Source organism: Thunnus maccoyii, chromosome 8 (genome assembly GCF_910596095.1).
Source record: "Thunnus maccoyii chromosome 8, fThuMac1.1, whole genome shotgun sequence".
NCBI lineage: Eukaryota > Metazoa > Chordata > Actinopteri > Scombriformes > Scombridae > Thunnus > Thunnus maccoyii.
The window spans coordinates 33120836-33134994 of record NC_056540.1 but is presented as its reverse complement, the minus strand read 5'-3'; the positions used below and the strand labels follow the sequence as shown (position 1 = coordinate 33134994).

Genomic DNA, 14159 nt, shown 5'->3' with positions numbered 1-14159 from the left:
ATATTCCCTCAAATTGCTAATTATTGCAGTCAATATATCCACTTTGTTCCTTCAATTTAGTAATTAATGTCCTCAAATTATTTAATTTATTAACTCAAATGAGTGATTTGTGCATTAAAAATACTGAATTGTTCCCTTTTTAAATTACGCAGTTTACTCCAGTGTAACAGAAGCTGTTTGGATAAAAACAAATGTAATGACGTACATGAATCATGTGACTTAAGCGTCGCTGAAGAGCTGAAAACATTAGATTTGTCACATGACTACCATGAAACAAACAGAAATGTCCTATTTCCATCATGTTTTCCATCGTTTGAGCTTTGACTGTCGCTCTTTTAATGACGTCATCTCGTTGTGTCTTCTTCTTCTGCGACGGTTTTTATTGGCACCGACTGGAGAATTAGCGCCACCTGCTGTTTATCTGCTAATATTCACACAACAGCAGCGGATGGAAAATATGTTAACCTGCATCATCAGACTGATCGGTTCAACATCAGGAAGTGAAATCCTGCTACTATAGTTTGTTTACGAGGCTTCCTGAAGCTGACCAATCAGAACAGAGTGGGCTCATCAGGAGGCGGGGCCTTAAAGAGACAGGAGCTAAAACGGCCTGTTTCAGACAGAGGCTGAACTGAGGGGCTGCATAAAGGACCAGTAGAAGATAAATAAGGAGTTTTTAACTGGAAATCATACAAAGATATTCCAGTAGAGTCCCAGAATATAAATATAGAGATGGAAATGTGCAGAATATGTGTCCTTTAAGAGACTAACTGACATCTGTGTTCACAGGGCTGATCCCTGCAATCCTGCCAAAAAGGCTGTAAAGTTAGACATATAGAGGAATGTAGAAAAGATATTGGAGAAACTGTCAACAGAAATAAACAGTAACAGTAAGTTAATATGCTTATGTGTTGCTACAAAGTGTCCATCATAGGTTTTTGCACTGTTAATGATGGACAGAATCTTGACAGCAGAGTAGAAACGGATCAGTATGGACTTTAGAATTTGTCTCCTTTAACTGAAGTAAATTAATGCCTGAGTCTGTCTTTGGAGTCACTTGTCTCTGATGTTGACCTTCTTGGCCATTAACACAAATAAAGAGTTAATATTTTTCTGACAGATTGAATATTTTTCTGTCCAACTCTGTTCTTCTCGTCGTTTGTCCTCCTACCTCGTCCCGTCCAGCAGTGTGTTTTATTTTAATCCTCCTCTCTGAAAGGACCATTAGCAGCTGCTCTTTGTCGGAGCTGAAATGAAGCTGAATGTGTCAGACTGAGAGGAACATGAATTAAACATCCGTGAGAGACGGAGAATTATGAGCAGTGTCCGGTCTAATAAGGCTGAGCATTAAGAGCACAGTTATCTCCACACAGCCGTCCATCTCTCTCTGAAGCTCAGTGTGAGGTTCAAACTGGAAAAACTCCCTCTCACAGAGAAGGAAATGAATCAAACGTTCATGAATGAAACAAAAAGTGAAACCATCCCTCCCTCTATCTTTAGAGGTGCTTTATTATCATCAAATGGTAGGAGCGGGGGGTTAAATTGGGATTTGTTATGTGAGGCGAGTGGTGGGGGGGGGGGGGTTCTGTGGTTTCAAGGTTGCCATGTGTGCATGTGTGTGTGCGCATAGACTGAAAAATCTGATGTGATCATAGACAAATTGTAAATAAAACAAAACAATGTGAGACAACTCCCTGCTCTGAACACTAAAACACTAATCAAAGTCATTCTTGATACTTTTATTAATACCAGAGTCGAGTTCGGATGAATACAACAAACATTTCTGGTTGTACGGTTGAAACAATAACTTTGGCATTTAAAGACATGTATCAAGGTAAAAACACATAGATATTAAATCACCATAAGAAGAACACCATATCACCAAGTAAAAAACAATACCTAGACATTACATTATGTTTTGAATATGTATTTTTGTTTATTTATCACCATTTTCTTTTTGAATACAAAATCTAATGTCCGCTTTTGTTCCTGCTTCATAGCTTGACGCTAACATGAAGCTGTTAGCTAGCTGAAACTGAAACTAGGCTGTGTTGCATTCAGAGAAACAGACAGTAATCATAGCTGGCAGCGTATAAACTGAACACAGCAGGCAGGTCTGTGTTTCATTTATGTCTCTGTGTGTAAAACTGAACATTTATTAATGGATATTCTCAGTAAACGAGACAGTTGTGAACCATGTTTAACTCGCTGGCTTGATGCACCTCAACACTGCAGAAAGGACACGTTTGCTTTGTTGTTTTATTTTGTATGTAAATGTGTACATATGTGCGTGTATGTATACATGTGGATCATAGACTGTATAAAAATATGGACGTAGTTACCGTGACGTCACCCGTTGGTTTCTGAAGAGCGGTTTTGAAGCTCAAAGTGAGCCGTTCTGGCCGTCGCTATCTTGGCAGTGCGTGACTCTGCGTAACTCCCAGCCAATCAAAAATGGGCAAAGAGGCGGGCCGAATGGCTGAAACAAGCCACCTAGCGGCTGGTGGACCTGTCACTCAAAGCAGCCATGTCCTTCATTATGCATAACTTTATGGCTTAATAAAATTTAAACGGGTGAGTTATAAAAAAATTCCCCCCCCGTACAGTTGTCATGAAAGAGGAAATTAGCTACAGAGACCAAAACCGTTGTTTGTACCAGGCTTTAAACATGTTTATTTCTGCTGTAAAGTTGGACATTTTAACATGGAGGTCTATGGGGATTGACTCGCTTTTGGAACCTCAAGTGGCCGTTCAAGGAACTGCAGTTCTTGGCACTTCCACATTGGCTTCATTTTTCAGCCCCGGAGATTGCCGCTTGGTGTGGATATATATATAATATATCTAAACATTGCATCTTTAAGTAAAAGTACCAATACAGCAATGTAAAAATACTCCATTACAAGTAAAAGTCCTGCATGAAAATCCTACTACAGTAAAAGTACATAAGTATTATGAGCTTGATGTAGTTAAAGTATTGCAGTAAAAGTACATAAGTATTATGAGCTTGATGTAGTTAAAGTATTGCAGTAAAAGTACATAAGTATTATGAGCTTGATGTAGTTAAAGTATTGCAGTAAAAGTAGTGGTTTGGTCCCTCTGACTGATATATTATTATATATGACATCATTAGATTATTAATAGTGAAGCATCAGTGTTAGAGCAGCATGTTACTGTTGTAGCTGCTGGAGGTGGAGCTAGTTTCAAACTACTGTTTCGTTTGACTGATATCTGACCCGGCGGAGGGGGCGGGGCCAGCAGTCTGTGACGTCTCTTTTATCGAGATTGCACTAGTTTTTCTTAACAAGGGGCCAAGGAGGAACACACGGGCTCATTTAGAGGGTGACGGCGAGTTGGGTGAGTTGTTTCAGAAATCACCCGAGGACTGTTCTTTCACCGCCGCCGCAGCTTTGTGGCGAGGCGTGTTGTACAAGAACAACACCACCCGATCTAATGAGCCCGCCCGTCCTCACTACAAACACACAGCTCAGGACGGAGACAGAGCTGTGAACTGAGCTCATGTGCAAATAGACTGTCGGTCCGGTGGTGTGGATTCAGCACATCCTTCTCTTTTCTTTTCTCTGTCGTGACCAGCGGCGGCGTTTATGGTAAAAAAAAAAAACCCCGGACAGTCTCGTGGTCGCGCTGTACACACTCATTCTGTGATTTATCCTCTTCAAACCTCTTTGAAGGGCACAGCCTTTGACTAACGCCGCTTTTTTATCTTATTGTCTTTGGGCAAAGTTTGATCTCGACTCTCTTCCTGTTTCCTTTGTACAGAAGAAGAGGAACATTAGAAGTTTTTTAGGCCTAATTAAAACTTTCTGCTTTACTTTCTGACTACAGGTGCGCGGATGTTTAAAGACTGCGTGTGAGTGGAACTGACAAAAGGCAGCGCTATCTGAAAATCCGGCCCTCGGATTAAAACCATCACACCTGAGCGGAGAGGCAGAGAGTCGGTGTTAACTCGGTTTTTAATGCTTTCTGTTTAATCTGGGTGGCAGCAGACTCTCACCTTCATCTGTCTCTCTCCCCCCGTGAAGTTCCTCTTTAAAATATTCTGAAAGTGAGCCGAGGCAGGCGCACATCTGTGTTTAAACTTTAAAAACCGGAGACTCTCTGTGAGCGAGATGTCAGCAATACTCGAGTGAAAGGAGCCTTCGCTTTGAGGCTCAGATTCATCGAGCCGCATTTGAATTTTATGATTTGATGTTAAAGGAGTCGCTGTGATGGAAAATGTCACTTATTGACACAGAGTGGTGTGAGTGTGTGTTCTCTGGGACACATTTGTTTCTGAGAGGAGACGCCGCCTGTCACAAGACAAACATTACCGATGCAGATGACTCTTTTAAAGGACCATACCGCTGCTTTTTCACTGTTAATTACACTGATCATGACTGATGACTGACGCTCTACCTTCCAGGCTGATTCAGTCACAGATATTTATTTCTTTTATTTATTTATTTGTTTTGTGGAAGTCTCCTGGGTGGTGCATTCAAGGACACTCCGAAAAACTTGACACTGAACTGCTGTTTTTTTTGTCAGAAAATCAAATCCAGAAGACAAACAACAAGCAAACATGTGAACAACAAGTGATTTTGGTTATTTCTTCCATTAAATATGTAGTGTTTGTTTTACAATTGAGACAATATCTCCAGAAACACTAGAAAACTGATTACTGCACTTGACAAAAACAGGGTAAAAAGAGGTATTAAATCGAAAATTTACAACATGAATTTCCTGACAAAAGAGAATTATGTCAAAAGAAGAATGTTATAATTTCAGGTGAACTGTGGGAGGAAACATTCAAAAGCAGACACAGGTTAATAAAAAGTCCAACACGGAGTGAATTCGAAGGTCAAAATGAAGTATTTTAAAACTCTTCTTATGTCAAACTGTAATATTTCATCGGACATGTTGGAGAGGTTGCGGCCTGGTCGGCCTCTTCTCAAATCTCCTAAATCCAAAATGTTCGAGAGAGAAGAGATGATGTTTATTTCGGATACCAATTTGACTCTGAACGCAACACTTTTCATACTTGATATCCTACCAGAGAATGACAATCATTTAGGTTATTATGAAGGATTTTGCTTTTAAAGGCAATAGAAATAATCAAACACAGTGTCCTGGTTAAGGTTTAAAAAGTGAAATATTTATGGAGAGATGGACACCACTTGTTTTTCTTCTCTCCTTTAATTCACTTTATTTTTTAAATTTTATTTCTATTTTTCAACAGGATCATCTCCTTTGTGTTTGTGAGTTGTTCTGTCATAATGTCGAACTGGTGCAATGAATATAAATTTCAAAAAAGAAAACAGAAAGTTGCTTCTCTCAAATGTCATGAATGCATCTCTCCCTGTTGGTGCGTTGAAATGTTGTTTTTGTCAGTAAATCAAACCCAGGAGACAAACAACAAACTGACACATTGTGTGTGTTTCTTGCTGAATCCTGACAGATTTCTGTTCTTTAAGTCTCAACATTTGTTTTGGCGGTTTGATTCAGTTAATTTAATTTCCCCGTCTTATTCACTAACTGCCTAGTTTATTAATAGAGTTCTCCACAGATTTAGCATCACACTCACTTAACATTATCAGGTCTGATCACGATGGACGGTTTAAAAAAAAGCATGAAAATCGATGCAGCAGAACCAGAGATATCGTCTGTTGTCTCCACACATTCTTCTTCCTTGTCAAAACTTGGTGCCTACATTACCCACAATGCAACTGGACAGGTCACCAGCAAGCAGCAACCTCTGGGGCTGTAAAATGAAGCCAAAAACTGCAGTTCCTTGAACGGCCACTTGAGGCTCCAAAAGCGAGTCAATCCCCATAGACCCCCATGTTAAAATGTCCAACTTTACAGCAGAAATAAACATGTTTACAGCCTGGTACAAACAACGGTTTTGGTCTCTGTAGCTAATTTCCTCTTTCATGACAACTGTACGGGGGTGAATTTTTTTATAACTCACCCGTTTAAATGTTATTAAGCCGTAAAGTTCTGCATAATGAAGGACATGGCTGCTTTGAGTGACAGGTCCGCCAGCCGCTAGGTGGCTTGTTTCAGCCGTTCGGCCCGCCTCTTTGCCCATTTTTGATTGGCTGGGAGTTAGGCAGCATCATGCACTGCCAAGATGGCGACGGCCGGAGCGGCTCACTTTGAGCTTCAAAACCGCTCTTCAGAAACCAACGGGTGACGTCACGGTAACTACGTCCATATTTTTATACAGTCTATGGTTCAGTCAGAGATTGCGGTGTGTTATGCTAGTAGCGGCTAATGTAGCCTGGAGCTGTTTGCCTCCAGCAGAGACAATTAGCTACAGAGGTCTGCTAACCTCACTTCTTTCCAACTTCACATCCACATTGATTGTTTTACTTTTCAAACTTCAGTTTCAGTTTATCAGATTTCACACAGTTACCATGATACCGTCCTGGTTTAATCATCAGTACAAAAGATGAACATCTCAGTTAGAAAACATCTGGTTCTTTAGAGAAAGTCAAAGGTAGAAGGCTGTGGATACGAAAAACTGGGCTAGAAGTTAACTACGACTCCCAAAGTGCATTTCAGCAAGAAACAGCCAATCACTGAGCTTAAAATTTGGTAACATGCGTTGCTAACGGCGGGCAGAAGCTAAAGATTACGATGTTGAGAAAACTGATCTTACAATCTACAGTGTGAGTCTTTCACTCTATTCCTTTTTTTTAAAAAATTCTCATTCCCTCCATATTTAAACCAGACGATTCATCTCCATAAAGTCTGCTGCAACTAAAAGATTCATGTTCAGATGTTTTTCCTACGTTTCCTTTTCTAACATCACTTGGAGTTTTGGACCTGTGTGTGTGCATCCTCTGCTCCGCTGCTGGTTTAAAAGCAGCGGTTGAATCTACATCCAGGCCTCAGAGCTTTCGCCCGCGCTCGCCCTGCTCTCCTCTCACTCTCCCGCTCATGAATAATAAAAATCTGAGCTTGAATTATTGATGCAGATTTTTGCACACAATCTGCAGGGGCCATTATCCAGATCTGTGATGGATCTCATTTCACTCTGACAGATTAGATGGATCCACACATCTGCCTCCGTTGCCGAGGTGATTACGTGAAGATAATCTGGAGTCGTCTTGATTAGCGGCCGAGCTGAAAGGTTAGAATAAAATTGCACTTTTCCATATGAATGAGGCGGCAGTTTGTTTTTCTTGGACCATAAATGGCGGAAATGTCAGCTCCCTTGACGGACGTATCATCCCTGAGGAAGAGGAGGAAGAGGAGGAGGAGAAGGAGGGGGTGGGAGTCCAACCTGAAGCCCCGCCCCCCTCCTCCGTCCTCCTCCTCCGTCTGTGAAAGGTCAGGGTTCGGACGGCGCGGCCGAATGAGCGCTCAGATATCCACTTATCTTTTGAAAGCCCACAAACGAGGTAATCCTCTTATTTGACACCTCGAGCAGACGCTCATTACTCGCAGCACTTTCTGCAGCCGGCCAGTCGGATTTCATGTCAAGACGAGTTTCCTTCTGTTTCATTTTTACAAAATATGAAGCCGAGCGGAAGAGGAAAAGACTTTTCAGCGGCAACACACAGAACACCAACAACACCACGGATTCATTCAAATAAACTCACATTTACGTGAATCTGTTCTTAATCTACAACATGAAAACTATACATGATATTAGTCAAAGGAGAATAATAGAACATTATTATTTCAGACCGCCTTAAAACTTTATAATAAAACATCATGAAGTAGTACTAAAGGGATTAGGGGATGTCTAATGGAGTCTATCACAAGGTCAGTTCATTCAACATTTTTTAATTATGGATGAGTACCAGTAATAGATTAGCTGATTACTAATCTGACCTGATTGATGCTTTTTATCCTCCATTCATCCTTCTCTCTCTGTGGACTGTGAGCTCGCATGTATGTATAAAATGTGGTTCTGTACGACCAAGATGGCGTTCTCGTCTACGTTTGGCCCAAACATAAGACTTTTTTTCCCCTTGAAATTATGTTTAAAAAAGCAGGAGTTGTTTTATATGTGAGGACCAGACGTTTAGTTCCAGTTAAATTCCTGTTGAATGACGACATCATGGAGAAACACAGCGAGGAGCGAATCATCGCCATCGAGCGGCCTAGACGATGCCGCCGTCACAGATGATGATGATGATGATGATGATGAGCTCCAAAAAACAGTCTGAAAGATATTAACAAGTCCTCCAAATTAAGTGAAGTAAGTAATTAAGTAAGAACATTAAGTAAGAAAAGCTGGGACAAATGAATGTTTGACACTTTGGCTTAATGAAATACTTACACAATTAATGAACTATCAAAATATCTGCTGATTAATTTCTTCCAAATCAATTATTCGAGTCATCGTTTTCTGCTCTGCATGAATAAAAAGTCCATTAAAAAGCATGAATACCCTTAGCAACATTAAGTTCAGTACAGTGTTATGTGATAAATTAACATTTTCAGATATAAATGTCATGTTTTGGTTTTATAGTGAAGAAGAAGAAGAAGAAGAAGAAGAAGAAGAAGAAGAGTTGATCTTCTCTCCACCTGGGTGATCTTTAAATGAGAGTGTCTCTTCTTCTTTATCCTCCGCTGCAGATTATCTCTCCGCTGAGCCCCTTCACCTGACTCCTCCGCTCGTCTTTAACAGGAAGGAGAAAAAAAAAAAAAAAAAAAAAGGAAAAAGACCTCGACAAATCAGCCGGCACCCTGCGAGGCTGATTGTTGTGTGTGTGTGCGCTCTCGTCGTCTTATCTGTACTCGTCTGATCACAGCCGCTGTTAAACTCCCACGGCAAATCACAGAGAGGAGGCAACTCCCCAGAGAGAGAGAGAGAGAGAGAGAGAGAGAGAGCAGAGAACAGAGGCACCAAAAAACTGAAAAGCATCAATTAACATGCCAGAGGAGGCAGAAGAACTGTTCTCCTCCAAAATACTCCAATATCCCCTGTGGAAATAAGAAAAAAAAACCTCTCATCAGGTTTCCTCTAAAGGCGAGAGGATTCACTCTGAACAGGTGTCATTTATCACAGTTAGACTCTATCAGACAGAACATAATGCTGTAAAACAACCTTTAAAAACTAACAAATACATGAAAACTATAAGATTTCAGACTGATTTATGGACAGATGGTTTCAGTCAGTCAACAGGTTGAACCACATATCAAGCTTTTTGTCAGAAAGTGACACACCACATAAAATAGTTCCTGTTCTTGAACCCTGTTTTATCAGAATATTCCAGAATATCAGCAAAAAACAACTGAAATAAAAGCTTGTTTCCATCCACTGCTGTTCTGTGAACATTTGGAGAAGCAGTCAAAGCTCAAAAATGAGGGAAAACATTAATTTGAGGAAGGTTACATCTCCTCATCGCTCCACTCAGATCTGATGTTTTCAGCTCTTCAGGGAAGCAGAAACGTTTTTTACACCTCAAGCGGAAAAACTTTCAGTATTTCCACTGTAAATGTGAGTAAAAACAAGTGGAAGGAAACACACACAGTCTTGATTGATGGATTAATTGTCTATGAACCAAAATGCCTCGATGTCTTGTTTTATCCGACCGACAGTTCAAAACCCATAAATATATTTGGATTACAGTGATGTAAAACAAAAGAAAAGCAGCAAATCTTCACATCTGAGAAAGTGGAACCAAAAAAAATTCCAATTAATTTTCTATTCATCAGCTAATTGCTGTAGCTCTAATATACTGTATATCATTATATGGGATTCCTCTAAGTACAGTGCAAACAACAGAACACGTGGCAATCATAATTTATTTAGTCTATAAAATGTTAGAAAACAATATCCATCACATTTCCCTACATGATGACATCAAATGTCTTGTTTTGTCCAACCAACAGTCCAAAGCAGCAGTTCTTCACTGCTTAAAAGTGGACAATTAATCAATTATCATAATAGTTGGAGATTCACTTCCTGGTGATCAACTAATCAACTAATTGTTGCAGCTCTACATGGAATATCAATGAAAAAAACAGGCTTTTTTCACTATTTTCTGACATTTTCTAGATAAATCAATTAATTGAGAAAATAGTTGATGGATGAATCAATAATGAAAATAATCATTTATGATTATAAGACTACTTCAGTGGTGCAAACTCACTAATTTTCATTTGATAAAAGTACTGTGACAATGATGATATGTTCAGTAGCTGCAGAGGAAAAAAGGGTTTTTCTATACAGTAAACATGAGCTGTGGGTTATCTGTATGTATGTGGGAGTACAGTGACTGTTTTCACAGATCCATCCTGGATTAAAATGTCGGATCTAAAGGTTAAATAAAAAGCGCGAGCCTGAGCCGCCGTGCAGATGTTCCTCTTGACACATCGTCTGATTCTGTCAGAAAACCAAACCTGAAGCCCGCTCGGCTTTATCAGAGGAAATCATCAGCCTTTAATAGTTTTTTAATGAGTTTGTGGAATGCACTCTGGCGACAGTCTAATAAAGGACAAGCTCTGCACAGAGACTCGGGCTGAATAATGTATAAGGGCAGAGGTAGAACTGATGAAAAGATGATGAGAGGCATTCCTGAGAGAGGGGAGCGAGCGGGGCGAGAGGAAAGGTAAGTTGAAAGAGAGGCCCAATTAATCTTCATGTGCTTACAGAAGAAATTAAACAAAGGCGGGAAAAAAAGGGACGAGGGGGAGAATGGCTGTTTGAGGAAAAAGACGACGAGACCTGCAGAGCTCGGAAAAGAGAGAGAGAGAGAGAGAGAGCGTCCAGGTGAACAAAGACTCTGCGATCCGTTTTTAATGATTTCATTTTCACTTTCAGCAAAGCGGGCGAAGCTGAGAGTGAAGAAATGACTCCTAAAGGAAAGTTACGTCAACTTTCAGGGAGTGTTAGAAGTACCTCTGTGTTCAAAGAAAGACCATTATTCTTCCTCTCCCTACCTCAACATCCTTTTCTCTTTCTAACTCTCCCTTTTTTTCTCCTTTCATTCCCTGCTTCTTCATTTTCCTTCCAACTGTACCTCTTTTCCTCTTTTCCTTCCTTTTCTTTCCGACCTCCTCCTTCGCTTCCCTAAGCCAAACGTGCCAACTAGGCGCAGGGAACGAGAGGAGGAGGCAGGAAAGGAAAGGAGGAAACACGAGAGTAAGAGTAAAGGTAAGATAACAGAAAAAGGAGGTAGAGAGGAAAAGGAGAAAGTAGGAAAGGAATGAAGGAGGTTACCTTTCTACTTTAGGGAAGGTGCCAAGGAGGGTTAGGGTTTGATGTAGGGAAGAAAAGGAGGAAGGAGGAAAGGAAAAGAGGAAGTACTGAGGAAAAAAGAGAAAGTGAAGGATGGTGAGGTAGGGAAAGGTGTAGGAGAGGAGGAGGTAGAAAATGAAATAAGGAGGTCCAATGGGAGGTATGAAAGAGTTGCAGCAGGTATAGGATGAGGTAGAAAATAAAAGGAAAAGAAGAGGAGCTAAGGAGCAGAAAAAGGAGGTAGGGAGGAAAATTAGGAGGAAGGTTGTTATTAAGGAAGGTTGCTGATTGCTATTAATAACTAGAAATCAGCTTTAGGATCTGATTAAATCAGCATATACAGAACTCAGACGTGTTATCAGACAGGGGAAGCAGAATTACAGAGATAAAGTTGAGGGCAAACTACATCTGAGTGACACCAGAGGTTTGTGGAGCTAATCACAGGCTGGAGCTCGACCACTGCTAGGTTACAGGAAGGGGCTTCCAGCGCACTGATGAGGATAACCACTTCTTTGCCGGCTTTGACGCACATGATTTCTCCGCTGAGCTTGAATCAGTCCACGCCACTCTCTCTCTAAGGGGGTCTAATGGTAACCCCAGCCCCCCCCCCCCCCCCAATAACGGTCACCTCTGATGAGGTCTGCTCCCAGCTGAGGGACAAATAAAGGCGCCTGGCTCAGTTGGGGTCTTGCCACCTGCCCTTCAGGTGTGTGCAGACCAACTCGGTGATGAGCTCCAGTTCATTTTCTCTCTATCTCTCTTCCAGTCCAAGATCCCCATGAGATGGAAAACCTCATGCATGGGGACTTAAAGACCCCTTACAGCTCTCACCTCTCAGCTCATGAAATGCTTTGAAAGAGTTGTACTTGGACATTTCCGTAGCCATAGTAACCATACTGTCCTGATTAAAGATGAGGCCATTGAAGTGTTTTAATGAGCGTTGTCGTTGACTGTTAACTGTTGATGATGATGATCTGATGTTGATGACCAGGATGATGGTTGTGCTGAGGTTTGTAGTAATGTTGGCATCCATGACTATTTTGATATTGATGTCATGTATAACCACTATAACATATACCAGTTAGGGATGTGCAGAGAGCCCAGTATTTATGTTTCTATCTGTATTAGTTGAGGCAGCAGAATTATTTTGTATTCAAATAAAAGCGGGAATGAGCGTAAAAATCCTAATCTAATCTAATTTTAGGATATTAAAGTGTTAAAATAAGTCTTCATCAATAAACTCTTTTACGAGGGAGGTCCCCACATTGGCGCTGTGTCTCAAATCGCTTCACTTCTGTACTTACACTTAACATTTTGAGTGCACAAGTGCGTTCACACTGAGAAGTATGGAAAACTGCAGTGCACTGTGAGAACCCGGATGGTGCGTTTAAAACGGTCAAAAAGTTGAGTGTGGAACTATGGACACTTCTCGCCCTCAACGGTCGCCATCTTGGCTACGTAGCAGAAGGGGAGGGACCACTTTTCAAACTGGAAATGGCGGCCGGGTACGTTGTAACTACGGTGAACATCGCCACATTATACAAATGTAAGTTATACATGTGTTTTTTAGCACTAAGCACCACTATACTGTTGTCAGATTTAAGCCATCAGTATGTTTTTTGGGTAAATTTAGCCGTCTGTAATGATTTGTTAGCGCAAACGATGACGCGAACGATAACGCGAATGCTAACGCTAGCTAATGCTAATTTGCAATCGCCATTTCCAGTAAGTGCACAACAGCTGTGTTTGATTTGAGACGACACTACCCTGTAGAAATTTGCGCACTATGCCAGTAAGTACATAGTGTGCTACATGAAAGTGTACTAACAGAAGTATGTGATTTGTACGAAATAAATAATCATAAAAACCTACTATTTGTGCTTTTCTGAATACTGCATTCGTCACCAGCCTTAATCCCCACTTGATCACCTCATTTCCTTTCCTCCCTCATCCTTCCTTTCCCTTTGACGTTTACTTACTTTACCTTTTTTACCTTCTGTACTTCCTTCTAAAAAAAAAAGGGAGAAAGCAAGGAGGCAGAAGAAAATATTACGGATGTAATGAAGGAAAGCAGGAAGTCTAGCAAGAAAGGAGGATGTAGGGAAGGAAAAAAATAAGGCATAAAGAAATGAAGGGAGGAGATATGATGACAAGGTGTGAAAGGAAAGGATGAGACAGAGAAGGGATGTTGAGGTAGGAAGAACAAGGTAGGGATGGAGAGATGGAGGTAGGAAAGGAAAGACGTACAGGTAAGGAACAGAAAGGGAAGTAGGTAAGAAAGATAAAGGAAGAAGAGGTAGTAAAAGAGTAATGAAGGAAAGAAGGATGAAGAAGGAAATGAGAAGGCGGGTGAGAAAAGGTACAGAAGTAAAAGAGTAAGGAATAAAGGAGAGGAGGAGGTAAGGAAGGAAAGAAAAGGAGAAGAAGCAAAGAGTTAGTAAAGGAGTGGAGGCGAAAAGCAAAGGAGGAGTAAAATTAAGGAGGAAGAGGTAGAGAGAAAAACGAGTGTTTTGTGAAGGAGGATCTGTGTGCGTTGACCGTTTTCACACCTCGCTGCATCTTAACATCAGACGTTAGTTCAGCTCTCGTTGTTTTTATGTATCCCAGCACATCCTTCAACAATTATCTCCACTCATTAATTCCTCTCTGCTCGTCTTCCTCCGGCCGTCCACGTTTGTGACGCCGCGTCCGTGTAACATCATCATATACGAACGCAGAAAGTGCAAACATGCGTGAAGAATGAGCTGCACGCCGCACCTGAGCCGGCCTCTGATGAACCGAGGCCAGACGTCGTGTCGGGAAGGCGTCGGCTCGCTGTTTGTGTTTCATCGGCGCTCGTTCGCTCGTCGAGTGAAGTGAAGTGAAGTGAAGCGCGAGTCAGTATGTAAATGAGAACGAGGAGAAGCTCCAGACAAAGAGGGAGCAGGGGTTAGGAAAGGAAACGAGCGGTAAAAAAGGTCAA

The 14159-nt window shown here is 41.1% G+C and overlaps 1 long non-coding RNA gene across 1 annotated transcript; it reads right to left on the bottom strand.

Moving 5' to 3' along the window:
• Nucleotides 1–6232: 6232 nt before the first annotated feature.
• Nucleotides 6233–9502, bottom strand: LOC121902100. Its single transcript, XR_006097459.1, has 3 exons — nucleotides 8539–9502; nucleotides 8291–8364; nucleotides 6233–8173 (listed from the first exon to the last, which is right to left on the bottom strand). It is a non-coding gene; the product is annotated as an uncharacterized LOC121902100 (long non-coding RNA).
• Nucleotides 9503–14159: the final 4657 nt, after the last annotated feature.